At 48.5% G+C, this 19,777-nt stretch overlaps 1 long non-coding RNA gene across 2 annotated transcripts in view; it reads left to right on the top strand.

Annotated features, from left to right (window-relative positions):
- LOC133092503 (uncharacterized) overlaps positions 1-19,777 on the top strand; it is a 63,613-nt gene that overhangs the window by 5,717 nt on the left and 38,119 nt on the right. For both annotated transcript variants that reach the window (XR_009701061.1, XR_009701060.1), the window contains exon 3: positions 8,618-8,708. This is a non-coding gene — a long non-coding RNA (uncharacterized LOC133092503). The remainder of the gene's footprint in view (positions 1-8,617; positions 8,709-19,777) is intronic.

The following is a 19,777-nucleotide window of genomic DNA, read 5'->3' as shown; positions in this document are numbered from 1 at the left end:
CATTGGCAGGCAGATTCTCAACCACTGTGCCACCAGGGAAGCCCCTAGACTGTCTTTTCTAATCTGCATGTTTTCAGTGTACAATTCTTTTTTCTTTTTTTTTTTTTAATTAATTAATTAATTAATTTATTTATTTTTGGCTGTGTTGGATCTTCGTTTCTGTGCGAGGGCTTTCTCTAGTTGCGGCGAGCGGGGACCACTCTTCATCACGGTGCGTGGGCCTCTCACTATCGCGGTCTCTCTTGTTGCGGAGCACAGGCTCCAGACGCGCAGGCTCAGTAGTTGTGGCTCACGGGCCCAGTTGCTCCGCGGCATGTGGGCTCTTCTCAGACCAGGGCTCGAACCCGTGTCCCCTGCATTGGCAGGCGGATTCTCAACCACTGCACCACCAGGGAAGCCCCAGTGTACAATTCTTGTACACCTTTTTCCTCACCTCTATTGGAGGCTGATTGAGAACACACACAGCCTCCTGGAGAAACTTGCCCCGACCCTGCCATGTGCTGCCACCTAGCTGGCCTGGTACTGAGTCACCAAAAACTTTTGTTCTTTACTTGATTCTTAATTCCTTTAGAATTCATTACTTTACTGTTATAAATGTTTATTGTCCTTGTAATAAATCTTTTAAAAATAAAAATGAAATATTGTACTTTAATTACTCCATAGATGAGTGATGAATGGATCACACTTGACATATGATTGTAATCTTTTTAGAATTATTAAAGTAATACACACATGTTATAAAAAATTGAAATATTACCTAAAGAAAAGAGGTTTGCCAATCCCACCCCCAGAGGTGACCGTCTTGAATGGTTTGGTGCATCTCTCTCAGGGTCTATCTGTCTCTATCTCTGTCTCTGTCTCTCACACACAAGCAGATTTATTTACATTTATGTTGATTTCACATCTATGTGGTCTTACAGATGGGATCCTGGGTGCAGATGGTTGGTCCTCGTGCTTCCCACCTAAGAGGACCCTGAAGTCTCCCCTGTAATCAGGGGAGTGGGGGCATTTGAGGGCATTTCCCTCTAAATATGCCTTAGTGACATATTGATTATTTTGAATTAATGTTACTTAAGAGCCGTGCAAGAGAGACACTTTCTACCTCTTTTTAGGAAGAAATAAATCTCTCCTGTGAAAGGTACCCCACCTGGGGGCTGAGACCTGAGGGCAGAGGGCTGCAGGCGTGCTGGCCCCTGCAAATCAATTCATCCTGGGAACCTTCTGTCGTGACTACTGAGGCGCCAGTTAGCTTTGTGATGACCAAAGCCAACTCCTCTCTCTGCCTATTTCTGAGAAAAGGCCTGAGTCTGAGCCATTATAGATTCTCTGGATTTCTTGGCATATGGACTGACCTGCACCCTCTCATCCTGACAGACCCCTTGTAGAAACACCTTCACTTTAAGAGTTCTTCCACCTCGTCCAGGAAATAAACAAAGCCCCCACCCCCACCCCCACCCCCACCCCCACCCCCACCCCCATCCCCACCCCCACCCCCACCCCCACCCCCATCCCCATCCCCACCCCCATCCCCACCCCCATCCCCAACAAACAAGGAGACAGATATCCGGCTGCTCTCCTACCTCAGCCGCTTCAGAGAGTCGCTCTCTTAGAAATACCTTAAGCTCAGTGACATACTGCTGTCTCCCTTTCTCTGGCACCATGCCATCCCTGGGCGAGCCCCGTCTTATGTGGGCACGACGGCACCACTCAGGTGAGCCGGAGACAGTACCCCAAAGTGTCCTGATGGTACCACCATACATTGAAAATGACCTACACACCAAATCGGCCTTAAACACGGTGGTCCAGAGACCAGGGATGTGCATGTGCCTCTGATGAAATCATTGCTCAGGAGACCCCAGCATCTATCGTCCATCTTCTCCATGTTCTTCTGACCTTTGCTCTTCCTCTTTTTAGCTGATATCTTGCTAGATTGTTCATGGACAAATTAGATCCCATCTGGCAAGAGGAGAATCATCTTCCCAACACATGAGAAGAGAACAGGCATGGGCCCGCACCCATCTTATCCTCCTCTGCCTGCCCAGCCCGTCATGTCAGAAACATGTGTCCCTCCTCCTGTCAGAAGCCAGATGCCAGGTAAAGGACTTAGATGTAAAGGAAACCAGAATATTGTCTTGAGCTACAGACACTTCAAAAAACAAAGCAAAAACAACATTCCCCCCCCCCACCCCGCAATACACCAGGTGCAGAAGGGCATGCTGAGCCTTCCCCTTCTTTTTCCTGGAAGCAGCAGATAACATGTCATGCCCCACCCCCCCCAGGAAGACATCTTCCCTCTCCTGGAAGGAGAGTGACATTGTGATCGTCAAGGGCAGAGAGTGGAGAATGAGAGAATTCTGTACAAACAGACCTTGTTCAACCTAATTCTCATCCTCCTTAGCCTCCCCACTTAGTGCAGTTCCTTTTCCACAATCGCCTCTCTTTGTTCAACCCAACAGAAAAGAATTTAGGTTTTGCCACTTCTCTGGGTCTTTCTTCATTTCCTTAGGAGAGCGCCCTGGGTCAGGTAAAACTTGTGGGAAATAAATGTGTATGGTTCCCTCCTGTGAGTCTGTTTCATGTCCATTTAATTCTCAGGACCAGCCTTCAGCTCTAAGAGGGTGGCGGTCTGGTTTTGTCTCAGCCACATCTTCCTTGCCAGCATCTTTGAATTCTACCTCCTTCCTTGGCTTGATTCCTCAGCATGCTGACATGCTCTCAGCTACCATCTTCAGAAGCTCTGTGAACATGGGCTGTGTGTTTGAAAATGAAACACGTTTGTACACTACGATACAGCCCTTGAATTCCTTGGTATTGATGGACCTAAATGAGTCGAATGCTTATATCTCTACAGAAACCTGTATGGGACATTTTATGGCAGCTTTATTCATAACAGCCAAAACTTGGAAGCAACCAAGACGTCCTTCAAGAGGTGAATGGACACACAGACTGGTCTCCAACCATGCAACAGAATGTTCTTCAGCACTGAAAAGATATGAGAGAGATATGGAGCCATGGGGAGACAGGAGGGGCACCTTAAGTGCATATCACTCACTAAAAGAAGCCAATCTGGGGCTTCCCTGGTGGCGCCGTGGTTGAGAATCTGCCTGCCAATGCAGGGGACACGGGTTCGAGCCGTGGTCTGGGAAGATCCCACGTGCTGCGGAGCGACTAGGCCCGTGAGCCACAATTGCTGAGCCTACGCGTCTGGAGCCTGTGCTCCGCAACAAGAGAGGCCGCGATAGTGAGAGGCCCGCGCACCGCGATGAAGAGTGGCCCCCACTTGCCGCAACTAGAGAAAGCCCTCGCACAGAAACAAAGACCCAACACAGCCATAAATAAATAATAAATAGATAGATAGATAGATAGAAGCCAATCTGGAAAGGTGGCATAGCTTAGGGTACCAACCACATATGACATTCAGGAAAAGGCAAACCAAAGAAAGGGTGGGTTGCCAAGGGTTTGTGGCAGGGTTGAGGGGTGGGGCATGATAAACAGGTCAAGCACAGAGGATTTTTAAGGCAGTGAAGCTATTCAGTGTGATACATTCATGGCGAGATACATTTGTCAAAACGCATAGACTGTGCAACACCAGGAGTGAAACCTAGTGTAAACTCTGGACTCTGGTGATCATGATGCGTCCATGTAGATTCATCGATAGTGACCAACACACAGAATGTTGATAGGATAGTTGGAGAGAGGGAAACTCTGAGCACCTGCGTAGGTGGGGAGGGGGTAGATGGGGAGAGCAGTAACAGCAGAGCAGGGGGCACGTGGCACCTCTCTGTACTCTGCCCGATTTTGCTGTGAACTCAAAACTTCTTTAAAAAAATGATAAACCTTATTTAAGCAAAGAAACAAATAACATTCCATTAGCATCACATGGCTGTTTCTCTTCAAATCCTCAATCTGTCTGGGCCACTTGAAAGTCAAACTTCAGCGGACAGTTGGCCTTTCAACCCGCATCTTTTCAAAGCTTCTTCTGCATCTGCTCTTGATCTCACTACACTTTTGTTTTTTAATTTTCAATTTTTAAAAAAAATTTTGGCCGCTCTGTGAGTCTTGCAGGATCTTAATTCTCCAACCAGGGATCGAACCCGCACCCTCAGCAGTGAAAGCATGGAGTCCTAACCACTGGACTGCGAGGGAATTCCCCAACACTCTTTTTTTTTAAGATAGTATTTTTTAAAATTGATGTATACTTGACGGGCAATATTACATATTAGTTTTCTGGTATACAACATAGTGACTTGACATTTTTATACACTACAAAATAATCACCAAGATAAGTCTAGTTAGTATTTGTCACCATACAATGTTATTACAGTATTATGGACTCTAGTCCCTATGCTGTACATTACACCCCATGACATTTGTTTTATAACAGGAATTTGGAACCTCTCAATCTTTCTCACCTATTGCACTCATCCCTCCACCCCCCCTCCCATTTGCCAACCACCAGCATGTTCTTGGGATCTATGAATCCCTTTCTGTTTTGTTGTGTTTGTTCATTTGTTTTGTTTTGTTTTGTTTTCATTTGTTTTGTTTTGTAGAGTCTATATATAAGTGACATCATAAGGTAATTCTCTTTGCCATATTTCACTTAGCATAATGTCCTCTAGGTCCATTCATGTTGTCGTAAGATTTTGTTCTTTTCTATGGCTGAGTCATATTCCAGTGTGTGTGTGTGTGTGTGTGTGTGTGTGTAGTTTTCATATATATATATATGGAGAGAGAGAGAGAGGGAGAGAAACTATATATATGAACTTTTCTTTATCCATTTTTCTATCAATGCATACTGTGCTGGCTTCCATGTCTTGACTATTGCCAATAAAGCTGCCATGAACATAAGGGTGCATATATCTTTTTGAATTCATTTTTTGGTTTCCTTCAGAAAGATACCCCCAAGTGTAATTCCTGCATCATATGGTATGTCTATATTTAATTTCTTGAGGAACCTCCATACTGTTTTCCATAGTGGCTGTACCAATGAGTATTCCCAGCAAAAGGGAATGAGGATTCCCTTTTCTCCACATCCTCGGCAATACTTTTTATTTGTTATCTTTTGGATGATAGCCATTCTTTCAGGTGTGAGGTGATAATCTCATTGTGGTTTGGATGTGCATTTCCCTGATGATGAGTGATGCTGACCATGTTTTCATGTGTATATATTCTTTGGAAACATGTTCAGTCTTCTGCCAATTTTTTATGTGGATTTTTGTTTTTCTGGAGGTTGAGTTGTGTGAGTGAGTTCTTGGTCTACTTTGTGTATGAACCACTTCCAGCTATATTGCTTGCAAATATTCCTCACATTCAGTAGGCTGCCTTTTTGTTTTGTGGATAGTTTTTTTTGCAGTTGAAAAGCTTTTCAGTTGGATGCAGTCCCATTGGTTCATTTTGCTTTTATTTCCCTTGCTTGAGGAGACAGATCCAACAAATATTGCTAAAACTTATGTCAGTGTACTGCCTATGTTTTCTTCTAGGAGATTTATGGCTTCAGGTCTTATATTGAAGTGTTTGATTCATTTTTAGGTTATGTTTTTAGATGGTATAAGAAAGGATTCCAGTTTGATTCTTGTGCATGTAGCTGTCCAGTTTTCTCAACACCATTTATCGAAGAGGTTATATTTTCCCCATTGTATATTGTCACCTCCTTTGTCATAGATGAATTGACCATGTAAGCATGGGTTTTTTTCTGGGCTGTCAATTGTGTCCCATGGGCATATGTGTATTTCTTTTGTTCCAATACCATATTGTCTTGATGATTCTAGATTTGTAGTATAGTTTGAGATCAGGGAGCGTGATATGTCCAGGTTTGTGCTTCTTTCTTAAGACTGTATTGACAATTCAGGTTCTTTTGTGTTTCTATACACAGTTCAGAATTCTTGGTTCTAGTTCTCCGAAAAATTCCGTTGGTATTTTGACAGAAATGGCATTGAATCTCTAAATTGCCTTGGGGTGTGGAATCCTTTTAACAATACGAATTCTTCTAATCCATGAGCATGGTATGTCTTTCCATTTGTTTGTGTCGTCTTCAATTTCTTTCATCAGTGTCTTCCAGTTTTCTGAGTACAGGTCTTTCACCTCCTCAGTTAGATGTATTCCTAGGTATTTTATCTTTGTTAATGTCATTGTCCATGGGGTTGTTTTCTTAATTTCTCATTCTGACATTTTGTTGTGAGTGTATAGAAATGCAACCGATTTCTGTAGATTAATTTTGTATGCTGCAACTTAACTGTGTTTTCTGATGAGTTCTATTTGGTTTTGGGTGTCATCTTCAAGATTTTCTGTATAGAGTACCATGTCATCTACAAACAGTGACAGTTTACTTTTTCTTCTGCCATGAGATTCCTTTTATTTTTATTTTTTAAAATCTAATGACTATGACTAGGACTTCTTAGACCATGTCAAATGAAAGTGGCTGGAATGGTCAGGGTTAGAGTTAGGTTTAAGCATAACTGGCCCTCTTCCCCTTCCTCTCTCTCCATGTCTCTGAGACCTCCATGAAGGACAGGACTAGTCCACAGTCACAAGTGGCTCAGGGAGTTGAGCTGGACCATTGTTTTTCTGCCCCCTAGTCCTGGGCATAGTTTTGTGTACTGTCTGTGTATCTTCTTTGGCCAGGTGTCCATTCAGATCTTTCCCTATTTTAATTGGATTGTTTGTGTTAGAATTATTTGTATGTTTTGAGACAAAACCTCTATTAGATATGTGTTTGCAAATATTTTTCTCCTGTCTTGTGACTTGTCTTTTGATTTTCCGAGTAAGGTCATTCACAGAGTACAAATCTTTAATTTTATTAAGTTCATGTTATTCCTTGTTTTCATTTTTAGATTGCCTTTTTGTGTTGTGTGTTAAAACTCCAAAGCTCATGATTTACATGGGCAAACCCAAGCTCATGTCAATTTTCTTCTATAATTTTGAATAGTTTTGTATTTAAAATTTGCCTGTGGGGACTTCCCTGGTGGCGCAGTGGTTAAGAGTCCGCCTGCCAATGCAGGGACACGGGCTCGAGCCCTGGTCCGGGAAGATCCCACATGCCACAGAACAACTAAGCCTGTGCGGCACAACTACTGAAGCCTGCGCGCCTAGAGCCCATGCTCCCCAACAAGAGAAGCCACCGCAGTGAGAAGCCCGTGCACCGCAACGAAGAGTAGCCCCGCTCGACGCAACTAGAGAAAGCCCACATGCAGCAACGAAGACCCAATGCAGCCAAAAATAAATTATAAAATAAAATAAAATTTGCCTCTGAATAACTTTGAGTGAATTTGGTATAAGTTGTAAAGTTTGCATCTACATTCACTTCATTCCAAATGGTTTCCAATTAATTGTTCCTTAACTAATTTTAGAAAACTTTTGGGATAGAGACTCCATTTTAATTTGAATTTCCAGTTTAATGGATTCAGCAGTCCTGTCAGTCGGGGGCGCTGTCTCCAGTGACCTGTGAGGGAGGCGCGGCCTGCACTTCCTGCACTGACCACAGGGTGGCGCCGAGTTCGCCTCGCTGACCCACAGCGCATGCTCGTTCCCTGCGAACTCGATTCGGAGCGCAGCTGAGAGGAGTTGAGCCTCCTCAGGCGCGGGGGTGGGGGCCTTCGGGTAGGACGCCCGGCTCGGCGTCTCTGCTGAGAGGAGCTCGGTCTCCGTCTCCTTAGGACTCGCCGGGGTTTCGGCTTCAGGGCAAAGTGGGGCTGCGTCCACGCTGACTAGGGAACTAGGTTTCCTGAGGACCCAGGTGATGCCTGAGGAAAAGGTGAAGAGACGGTGAGGAAAAGTGGGGGGAAGCTTCCTGTGGGCGACTGACCGTTGAGGGGGTCCGTCTTCGTGTGAGCGAGGAAGGGCTTGGCGTGGAAAGCTGGGTTTTTGGTCCGGTTTGTGTGCAGGGTAGCCAGCATGAGTTATGGGGTGTCCAGTTTTCCCAGCACCATTTATCGTGGGGAGTGTCGTGCTCCTTGGTGTGTCCTTGGTCCCTGTGTCATAAATTAAGCGACCCCGTCCGTGTGGGTTGAGTTCTGGGCTCTCTGTCCTGTTCCTCTGGTCCCTGTGCCCGTTTTGAGCCAGTTCCGCACTGTTTTGGTGACTGTAGCTTCGTAATGTAGTGTGACGTCAGGGAGGGAGATGCCTCCAGCCCGTTCTGTTTTTTCAGGGTTTCTTTGCTATTTGGGGTCCTTTGTGGTTCCACACAGATATTAGGAGGATTTGCTCTATTTGGGGGGAAAATACCATGGAATTTTGGGAGGGATTGCATTCACTGTGTCCATTGCTTTGGGTAGAATGGATATTTTAACAATATTAATTGTTCCATTCCATGAGAACAGGATATCTTTCCATTTATTGGTGTGTTTTTCAGTGTCTTCATCAATGTCTTAAAGTTTTCAGTGTGCAGGTCTTTCACCTCCTTGGTTGACTTTATTCCCAGGTATTTTGTTCTTTTTGATGCAATTGTAAATAGGGTTGCTTTCTTTCTCTTTCTGATGGTTCATTATTAGTGTTTAGAAATGCAACTGATTTCTGTGTATTGATTTTGCAACTTTACTGAATTTATTAGTTCTAATGGTTTTTTTGTGGAATGAAGTGGAAAATTGGAATTCAAAAACCCCACTGTTTCTACCGTATCCAGGTCGTCCACAACACGGAGGACAGCGGCTCCTAATATAACCTTCCCACAGTGCCTCTAAATGACATGTGGACTTTGGGTGAACTGGATCTGGGTAAGGCTTGGCTTCTACATGGAAGTTTGATGTTTTCTCTGCTTTTCTGGCATGCTATTGACATACATGATGTTTTGAAAAGTAATTGACTTTCCAGTAATTTCAAACATACAACTTTACATACATAAAAACAAGTCTTGTACCTTGATTAAATATACTCCTAAATATTGATGTTGACATTATTAAAAATGGAATTGTTTTCATAAATTCTTTTTCAGATTTTTTGCTAGCGTATGCATATAAGGTAGATTTTCATGAATTGATATTTTGTTCTATAACTTTGCTTAATTAGTTGATTAGCTCAAATAATTTCTTTGCTGATTATAGGTAGTTTTATATGTAAGATGATGTGACCTATGTTCTGTGAAGAGACACAGTTTTAATTTTTCCGTTCACCCACGGATGCCTTTTCTTTCTTTCCTCAAGATTCTGGGTAGAACTTCCAGTACGCTGTTGAGTGACGGGGATGAAGGGCAGCTTCCTGGCCTCGTTCCTGATTTCAGGAGTAAACCTTTCAGTCTTTAACGTTGAGCATGATGTTCGCTGTGGCTTTTTGTACTACTCTTTTCCGTACTGAACAAATTTCCTTTTATTCCTGCTTTCTTGAGTGTTTATCATGAAATAACACTGGATTTTCATTGTAGATTTGTTGCATTAATTGATACGATTATGTGTTTTTACTTCACAGCATTTTTGTGGTTTAATACGTTGCTTACTTTTACTATGTTGAGCAACCTGAAATTTCTGGTGTAGAGATACTTGCTTATGGCATCATCCATCTAAAGTTCTGGTGGCTTCGTGTTGCTATTATTTTGTGATAGATTTTTACATTCATATTTATAAGTTATACTGGGGTAGTTTTCTTTTCTTTATTTTTAAAATCTTTTTTAAAATAGTGGTTTTATTTCATTTTATTTATTTACTTATTTTGGCCACATCCCATGGCTTGTGGGATCTTAGTTCCCCAGTCAGGGATCGAACCCGAGCCCTTGGCAGTGAAAGCACAGAGTCCTAACCACTGGGCCACCAGAGAATTCCCCAGTTTTCTTTTTTAAGATGTATTTGTATAATCTGATTGGATTTTGGCTTGGTGTAAGTGGTTTGGAGGGTTAGCATTAGGGCTGGGGCTGGTGTGAGGGTTGGGGCTGTGTATGGTTTATGGTTGCTGTGATGGTTTAAGTTTTATGGTTAATGAGTTATTTGTGGGTATGGTTAATGAATATATTTTATGGTTTGGTTATGGTTATGGTTTCGCTCATTGGTTAAGGTTTATGGTTTTGGTCTCAGGGTGTTAGGGTTCTGTGTCAGGGTGTGGGTGAGAATTGGGGTACAGGTAGGATACGGGTAGAGCATGGGTTAGGGTAAGGTACAGGTTTAGGGTACGGGTTAGGCTAAGGTTAGGTCAGGGCTTAGGGTCAGGATCAGAGTTTAGGGTTAGGGTCCATGTCAGGGTTAGCGTCAAGGTTGAGCGAGGCCATTGTTTTCTGCTCCTCCAGTGCTGGGTTCTGATTGATAGATGAATGAAATGTCTGCTCTGGTCACCCACTGTTTCAAATTGAGCTCAGCCTTAGTCAAGGGTTCTTAGGGCCTCAGAGGTCACGCAGGGTTTCCCTGCACCTTCCCTCCTGGGAAGGGTGATGCAGGCCCCACTCTGTCTGGGCAGCCCCAGGTCCAGCATGGCCCTGACATGCAAGATACTAAGTAGACGTTATGTAAGACTCGGGTGCATCAGGCTGCCAGCCCCCAGGTGCTGCCTTTTTTTTTTTTTTTTTAATTAATTTATTTATTTATTTTTGGCTGTGTTGGGTCTTCATTGCTGCACGGAGGCTTTCTCTAGTTGCGGCGAGTGGGGGCTTCTCATTGCAGTGGCTTCTCTTGTTGCAGAGCACAGGCTCTAGGCGCGTGGGTTTCGGCAGTTGTGGCTCGCGGGTTGTAGAGCGCAGGCTCAGTAGTTGTGGTGCACGGGCTTAGTTGCTCTGCGGCATGTGGGATCTTCCCGGACCAGGGCTCAAACCCGTGTCCCCTGCATTGGCAGGTGGATTTTTAACCACTGCGCCACCAGGGAAGTCTGGTGTTGCGTTCTTGAGGGCTGGTGGGGCCCTCTTGGGACTGGATGGATCCTTTGTTCCATCTGCATGGGTGTCCAAGCAGGTCTCAGAACAGCCCTTGGCCTCCGAGCATCCAGGCAGGCATCCACGTTCCTCCAGCTCAGGTTAGCCTTGGCCCCTCAAGCCCCCGTGGCCAGTTACTGAGCTGATTGTGTCTTTACTCTTTAAAATTAAATCACTCTCTCCAGGTGGGCGAGAAGTTTACTTGTGAACTTAGTTCCCTCTTCTCCATTCTTTGGCCACTGAATAAAGCCTGTGCTCTGTTGGTCTCAGCTTTGGTTTCGTTATTCGCCTGTTTGAACCAGAACGGAAAAAGGAAACGTTCCCTGTCGAGGCAGTGATCCTCAGCCAGGCTAGGGCCTGAGTAGGGTTCATATGACTTAATTTGGTAACAATGTGTAAGGGGACGGTGGTCTCTGCCCGTGGGGTGGTGGAGGGCACACCTATAGCCGCAACACTGGTTCCGTGGACAGCATGGTCCCCTGTGGGCCTGGACCGTGTGCTCTCGTCCCCCCACGCCCGACACCACCTGACGGTCATGACATGGTGACACTGGCTGCTGGGCGTCCAATCAGGAGGGACCCAGAGGCAGCTCCTGGTGCCAGACCAGACGTGTCTTTTCACGGGCCATGGACATACTGGGTCTGAGGACTTTGCTTTGTGTCTAGAGAACAAACTGAGCCGCTAGAAGCTGATCTGTGCTGTGGATTTGAAACTCATGGGCAGGGCAAGAGCTCCCACTGGACACTGGCTCGGAAGCTTCCGCACGGGTGATGACCACACCAGTGCTTCCTGCCTGAGCCCTCCAGGCTTCCCGCCTGCCTCCTGGGGCCCAGATACTGGGCTGATAGGGCTCAGCGGCTGCTGGGACTTGAGGTCCAGATGCTCCCAGGTGTGGGGTAAACATGCCACTACCCACTGGAGCCTCCCTTCTCTGAGGTTCAGGAAACAGGAGGACCCACCAAACTGAGCCCATCCCTGGGCTCTGCTGCAAGTCTGCTCAGATTTGCTCTCCTGATCCTGAAGACAGACCTGCGGGAAACAGGGCCTGCGATTCCCATACTGATGGTGTTCTGTGGAATTTCCATGGGACCCCTTTCTACCCTGTTGTGAGCAAATTACTAGTCAATCCATGCTACTGTCACCCGATGAACAGACTGGGAAGTTGAGACTCCAAGAAGCCAAGTAACCTACGCAGAAGCACAGATGTGGGAGCAGGAAGTGGGGTCTGTGCCCATCGCCCGCCCAGGGTGGATGATTGCTCCCAGCAGGTTCCATGTCCCCCCTCTGAGGGGACTGGCTCACAGGGCCTCCTCTTAGGCGGATTCACTTTGCAAACCTTCCCTTCAGCAAGATTCCTGTTACAAAACCTTCCTTTCATGGGATTCATCTCACAATGCTGTTTTTGGGGTCACCCGGGAAGCTTATATCACCCTGAAGCGTGTTCAGCCTCACGTCACCAGAGCAGCTTTCCTGGGTGATACTCACCACCTGCTCATCCCAGAAATGAGACCCAGAAATGGGTCTGAGACCCAGAAATGCCCCCTTGGGCCCCAAGCCCCACGGCTCTGCCTGGGTGCCCACTCCCCTCCTGCCTGGTCCGTCCCTCTCATGTCCCCTGCAGGGTCACCAGGAGCTCCCACTCATCCTGTGCAGGCTGTCCGCTCTGTCCTGGGGAGGCCTCCGTGGTGTCAGGTAGAAGAAACAAGAGGTACTGATGGGGCCTCCCTCACGCAGCACAGCAGCCAGCAACCGCCTGCTGACCTCGTCACTGTGGCTGGGCCTAGATGGGGGTTCAGGGGGCCCGCAGTAGCTCCTGGTTCTCATCTCACCCCAGCACCGCCCACAGGGAAGTCGCTAAGCAACTCTGTGCTGGCTGCATAGAGAGGACGCTCATTCACATGCTCCTCCCAGCCCCCGGGGCTCTTGTGGGCAGACCCCTCCCAGGATATGGAGCTCACCTGGGCAGGCACCCAGCAGCCCCCGGGGCTCTCGTGGTCAGGCCCCTCCCAGGATATGGAGCTCACCTGGGCAGGCACCCAGCAGCCCCCGGGGCTCTCGTGGTCAGGCCCCTCCCAGGGTATGGAGCTCACCTGGGCAGGCACCCAGCAGCCCCCGGGGCTCTCGTGGTCAGGCCCCTCCCAGGGTATGGAGCTCACCTGGGCAGGCACCCAGCAGCCCCCGGGGCTCTCGTGGTCAGGCCCCTCCCAGGATATGGAGCTCACCTGGGCAGGCACCCGGCAGGGCTGGGCACACAGGAACCGTGCATGTAGCCCTCATTGCAGAGCACCCCAGCCCACCTGTTGGTCAGAGCTGACCCTGAGCACCTCAGAGCAGGACCTGAACTAACAAACAGCAGCTCCGACAGGTCTGTGACCCTGGGCTTCACTCTGTGCGGCCTCCCTCCGCCTGGTCTTCCGGGGGCTTCCACTGCAGCCGGGGCACCAGGCCTCTGTCTCCACTCACCGCCCCTCCTCTCCCTGACTCCTGGGTTCCTCTCGTGTGGAGAGGGTCTTCTTGAAGTTGTTTCCTACTCATGAGCCAGTTAAAATGATTAGAAAATCAGCTAGAGTTGTAGCCCCATGTCAATCCTGACCCTCAGGACCCCACACCTGTTCCTTGGGCCTGGCCGGCACAACAAGGCCTGTTTTCTGCAATTATGAGCCCCTGAGGGGCGAGGATTGGCTGACCTGGGCAGCCTGACCTGGCCGGCCAGCCCTCCCCAGGTGTGCCTGGGCTGAGGTCAATATAAACACCCCTCCAGGCAGCAAGAGCCCCTGCAGCTGTGCCTGACACCATATTCTCTGCCCTGTCAGCAGTCTCGGGGCTGGGCTGGTGGGAGGGAGTGAGGGGCCACGGCCTTGAGGGTGGCCCGGTCTGAGAGGGCCTCTGCTGGAAGTTGTCCCCGGGCAGAGGTGAGGAAGCAAGAAAAAGGCAGTGGGGGCCAGGACAGGAGGGGTAACTCGGGTAGGGGAATGGAAAGCTTCCAGAAGAGCAGCCGGGGCCAGGACCATCCTGTGTGACGTGCAGGAGCCCACGTAGCATGTGTGCTGTCGCTGGGGTGGCTGCAAGCCCTTTCCTCCAGCCTGTAAGGTCCTTGCACATATTCAGGCGGCTTTCCTGGGAAGGGTGGATGAAGTTCAGGAGCAACTGGCTTGGAGGTCAGCTAACGTTCACAAAGAGACGCCTCCGCACGGTCCAACCAGCTTTCCAATGAGGATGCTCCTTGTGGGGGGCTGCTGGCAGCATGTGAGAAAATGCCCCGCCTCTGACCAACTTCAGAATTTTTCATCAGTGTAGCAAGTATCTTGATAGGGTTTTCATCTAACTAGTGGGTTCTTAATTAGCAACATGAATGGTGACATTAAATGTCCTCAGTCAGGATTGAAATACCCCCAACATGTACAGGTGTAAGAACCTCGGGAGGCCGTGTGCAACCCGCACCTTTAGGGATGGGCTTCCTACTTGACCCCTCACAATTGTGGTGTCCAGCCACTGATTTAGGGTTTCTGGGGGCCCAATGCTGACTCTAAGGCTGAGTGGTGGTCTCAGCATGAGCTGGGGTTTGAGAAAAGTGTGATGAAGTTAAGTCTGACTTTCTGTGACAGCTGGGGAGGGGTTTGTAAAGCACCTTGGCTTTTAGGGCAAAGGTTTGTTACTGGAACAAAGTGTCCCCCCCAAAATGGGCTGAAGCTCAGGATGTCTCTGTCCCTTTCATGTGAGAGTCCAGGGCAGGTGGGTGGCAGGGCCCAGGCTCTGTCCACCTTGTTTCTCCTCCCTGCTTCCAGGTGAGGGCTCCAACCAGCAGGGTGGGGTGACCGGGTGGGCATCATGCCCTCCGTCCTAGGATGCAGTCTGGCCAAGGCCCTCACCACCTCCACCTCTCCCCCTTGGTAACACGAGACACTGTGCCCCAGCTGTAAGGGGTGGGAAGGCTGGGAGGTGCAGGGTAGCTGTGAACAGGAAAAAGGAAAATGGGATCTGGTGGGCAGCTGCGCGGCTCTGCTGTGAGGGTCACCTGGACGGTAGTGCACAGACTCTGGGTCCTGTGAAGCTTCGATGCTTTGTGGTTCTGGAAATCCTATAGGAGACGGTCCACAGCAGGTGAAGCTAATGCTCTCAGTGGAGGTGGTGAAGCCAAAGATCTCAGTTCAGACTGAAGGTGCCGATGTACATACAGGACAAGATCATCTCGTGTGAATGGACTTCAGGCACGTTTAACGTGAATGCAGTCATGTTAATGCCTAGCATCTTCTATCTTGTGCCTCTCCTTAGGGACCCCCTCCTCAGTTTCTGAGGATCCTGTAACTGCCGTACAGGGGGATGGAGAGTGGGCTCTATCCAGTCTGAGCCCTGAGTTACCCTGCGTGTGAGTCTGCTCAGGACCGCCGTAACAAATACCACAGACTGGGCAGCTTGAATAACAGACCTATCTCCCAGTCCTGGTTGCTGTCTGAGATCAAGGTGTGTGCAGGCTGGCTTCTCCTGAGGCCTCTCTACTTGGTGCTTAGACAGCCATCTTCTCCCCAGGTCCTCACGTGGTCTCCCCCTTTGCCTATCTGTGTCCTAATCTCTTCTTGTAGGACACCAATCCTATTGGATTAGGATCCTCCCTAGTGACCTCTTTTTTTATCTTGATCGCCTTTTTAAAAATCCTATCTCCAAATACAGCCACATCCTGGGGTCCTGGGGGTTAGGGATTCAGCATGTGAATTTGGGGGGACGTGACTGAGCCTATCCCATCCTCCTTAGGAACCAAGTGTGCCTCGGTCCTTCCTTCCCTCAAGTCACACGAGGTGATGTAGTGGCTCAGGGAGAGGCCACTCGTGCAGAGTCTGTGTCCCAGCTGGGGAGCCCTTCTCTGCTCTCTCTGATCAGGCAGTGGCCGTGCCAGTCCCCTCCTGAGGTGAGCGGTTCTGGGGTTTCCTGCCGTGTCGCCTGGCCTGCTGAGGTGCTCATTGTCAGGGAACCCAGGAGCCAGCAGCCTCGTGGGGATGCCGGGGACTCTCAGGGCCTTGGCAGATGTCTCTCCCAGCAGATACCCTAGCGAAAGTGGGGAAACATTTGGGGGATTACAGATGGGAGAGAGTCACAGTCTCGTTTATGCTTCAGAAAGACCACGTTGGGGTGGGATGTGAGGTGCACCGTGCGGGCAGGGAGTTTTGTCAGGGCCTGATGGAGGAACCAGGCACAAGATCGGGCTTGGGCCAGGGCTGTGGGCATAGAGGTGAATTAGTGTGGGAACTGGCCACAGACTGTTGTCGAAATCTCGGCTTCCCTGTGCACCGAGGCCAAACAGAAATACGGAGACAGGGATTTTGGAGGAAGAGAGATGGTTTTATTCTTCTGCCAGGCAGCAGGGGACACAGCCGGCTAGCGCCTCAAGAACTGGGCCCGCCCTCCTTGAGAGTCAGGGAAGATTTTATATGTGGGGCTCTCGCAGTCCGGGGTATAGGATGAGGATCAAAGTAGTGAAGGTCTTGCATTCCTCCTTTTCTTTGCATTATTTCAAAACAGTCATAGTTGGCATCAGGCCGCCCGGTAATTGGGGTCTGGCAGTCTGGTAATTGCGTCCGTTTGCCTCTGATTTATCGGCCGGTGACCTTGTTTCTGAAATGCAAAGACTATAGGGGGTGATTTGTTATGAGGGGCATATAGAATGTAAGTGCTGGACATAATAAGGTTAGGGAGTGAGAGGCAGGGGATGTAACTCACACAGAGTTAGGGGTGATGGGTGCCAGAGGTAAATTACATAGTGTCAAGGGGTGAGGTTAGCTTTGTAAAGTACACATCTAGTTACTACAAATTAGTGACAAAGTAAAACAAGGAGTGATGAATTCTTTCAGGCCAGGTTATGTTTCTTCTCTAGCCTGTTCGCTGTTCCCTTTGTTTTCCTTGTTCTCAGGGGAGGGAAAACTTCATTTCTATTTTTGCTGCAACAAGACTCTGGAGGAGCAGATGACAGTCAGTGGGGCACAAGGAGAGTGGGAGCCTGGGAGACCCCAGAGTTACCGAACGAAACTTGGGTCCGCTTGCCCGAGTGCAGTAAAGCCAGTCTACTGACAGCGGGTGTGGTGAAGGGAAGTGCAGCTTTAATTATACAAGTGCCAATACAAGGAGAACAGGCGGCTTGTGCTCTAAATCCCCGAACTCCCTGAAGGATTTCAGCACAGCAATTTTAAAGGCCAGTTGAAGGAGGTGGGTCACAGGGTATGTGATCAGCTGGTGCACAATTCTGTGGTTGATGGTGAGGTAACAGGCGGTTAACATTCTAAATTCTTAGGCACCAGAAGTTCCGGGGCTACCTGTTCAAGATCATCAGGTAGTTAATTTCTTCCGTTTGGTGGTGGTTTCAGCATCTGTAAAACAACTCAGGAAGCGTGCATCAGGTACTGTTGTCCAGGTACTTCAGAGAGGAGCTCCAGCAGAGGATGTGGGGGAGGGGTCTGTCCTGGGAAGGCCCCGTAGGGTCCTGCTCCGTTACACCCGGTGCCTGGGCTCAGCAACCTGGGAAGGTGGGGCTGCTCCTGGGTGTGGGGACCTGCAGGATCCCGGTCCCCTGAGGGCCCTGTTAGCCCCCAAGGGAGATGGGGGTGCAGTGACTGGACAGAGGCGTCTGGCGTGGGAGAGGGGTCCAGGCTGGAAATGTCACGGGAATCATCGCAGGGAGGGAGAGGGAAGGCCAATGGGAGCAGGTAGGTCACAGCAGACTACGTGCAGGTGAGTGCGGTCCTGTTGGAAGCAACTCAGAGCCAGAAAGGAGTGGCTGTCAGGGGCTCAGCTCCATTCTCTTGTTCGTTTGTAAAACCGCTGTGTCAGAGTTTGAGACACTGCCAGGAGACGTCTGGGGCCAGTGCTGCCATGGCTTCATCAAAGGGGTCCAGGGGGAGCACAGAACCACTGCAGACCCCGCCCATGTCCGCACTGGGAATGAATCCCATCGGGGCTCCTGGGCTCACAGACTTGAGGGAACCTCTGTCCTCAGGACTGGTCTTCCTCCTTCCTCTCACCTGTTGGTCAGAGGCCCAGGAACCCCCAACCTGGCTCCACCCCCAGGGCCTGGATTCTGGGACAGCTTAGGGGTAAGCAAGACCCTCATGTTCCTTTATCTGCCTGGGGATGAGAATGTCTTAAACGCTGCAATTGACTGATTATGGAGGGCTGAGTGTTTCCAGCAGGTATGGGTGGAAAGATGGGGCGTGAAGTTCCTATGTCTGCAGGGTCTTCCCGTGTGAAGATCTGTGTGTTTCCCCCGGCCAGTCAGCATCCTCCCAGGAAGCTCAGATCCAGGATTACGGGGGCAGAGGCTCTCCCCTTGCTTATCTGTAACTTCCCACTCCCACAGCAAGGAGCCTGGCTCCCACCATCTGCCATTTATGTATGCATTGCTCCTTTCCAGGTTACATGTGCAGAGGTTTCAGAATTGTTAGCTACTACACCCTGGAAAGAACTTCGTAAAATAAAGCCCACTGTATATGTACGGTCCATTTTGCCTTTAGTCTACAGATACCATTCATTTCCAAAGGTAACTTAGGTCAGCACCTTTTATCCCATCCCCTACAGTGAGTTGTTTCCATATATTTCTAATACAGTTAGACTCTGTCACATTATGTATTCCATCCTGACACATGCCTACATCCTAAATAACTAAATTTAAATAGATTATGATTGGTCCCTTGGGCTGTACACATCTGTGGGTTTAGACAAATGCATAGTGACAGGTATCCATCCTAGAGTGTCACATGGAATACTTCAAACCCCCCACCCCATGATCTGCTTATCATCTATGTAGCTTTGCCTTTCCCAGAATGTCACCAATGGGGTCATACTGTGTGCAGCCTCCTCAGCCTGGATGCTGTCACTTAGCAGTGTACACTGAGGATTTATCCATGTCTTTCCATAGGCTGATGCTGCATTCCTTTCTGCTGAGTGGCATTCCACTGCACGTGTATGGGCGGAAAAACAATTTTCCCTCTACTTTTCTAGGTTCTTGGTTGAGGCCCCCCTGCCCCTGAAATAAAAGACAGATTACCAGGAGAAAAGCAGAAGTTTAATTACATGTATACCTTCTGAATACAGGGGGGATACCACGGAAAACTGAGTCACTCCCTGAAATGACCAAAACCATCCCCTTAAATACTGTCTTCAGCTAAAAACAGAAGAAAGATGCTGGGGAAGGGGGGAAGGCCAGTTTTGGCAGGTTATCCTGCAAAGCACCGTAAACAAGGGTATGAGTGTTTGCACATTTAAGTCAGGACTTCACCAGTGAAAAAAGTTACTTAAGATTTAATTATCCTTCTATTTTTGGTGCAAAGAGGGACATACCCTTATAAATGGAGACTTCTCTATTGTAAATGTCCTTCATAAAATGGCAGTCTCAGTTTTCTGAGATTTTTTTTTTGAATAAATTTATTGTTTTATTTTTGGCTGCATTGGGTCTTCGTTGCTGCATGCAGGCTTTTCTCTGGTTGTGGCGAGCAGGGGCTACTCTTCATTGCGGTGCGCAGGCTTCTCATTGTGGTGGCCTTTCTTGTCATGGAGCACAGGCTCTAGGTGTGCAGGCTTCAGTAGTTGTGGCACACGGGCTCAGTAGTTGTGGCTCGCGGGCTCTAGAGCGCAGGCTCAGTAGTTGTGGTGCACGGGCTTAGTTGCTCCGTGGCATGTGGGATCTTCCCGGACCAGAGCTCGAACCCGTGTTCCCTGCATTGGCAGGCGGACTCTTAACCACTGAGCCGCCAGGGAAGCCCTTTTTTTTTTTTTTTTAAAAGCAGACCAATAATTCTTATGCCAGAGAGACATATTTTGGGGTGGCATATTCTACTCGCCTTGACATGGATGTACCCCAATTTGCTTATGCATTCATCTTTTGAAGGATATCCTGATTTCTTCAAGTTTTTAGCCATTATGAAAGTGCTGTTGTGCATAATTGCATCCTCGTTTGCATTTGGACATAGATTTTCA

Source organism: Eubalaena glacialis, chromosome 5 (genome assembly GCF_028564815.1).
Source record: "Eubalaena glacialis isolate mEubGla1 chromosome 5, mEubGla1.1.hap2.+ XY, whole genome shotgun sequence".
In the NCBI taxonomy this organism is placed as follows: Eukaryota; Metazoa; Chordata; class Mammalia; order Artiodactyla; family Balaenidae; genus Eubalaena; species Eubalaena glacialis.
The sequence above is the reverse complement of the archived record's forward strand: the minus strand, read 5'-3'. Positions and strand labels throughout refer to the sequence as shown.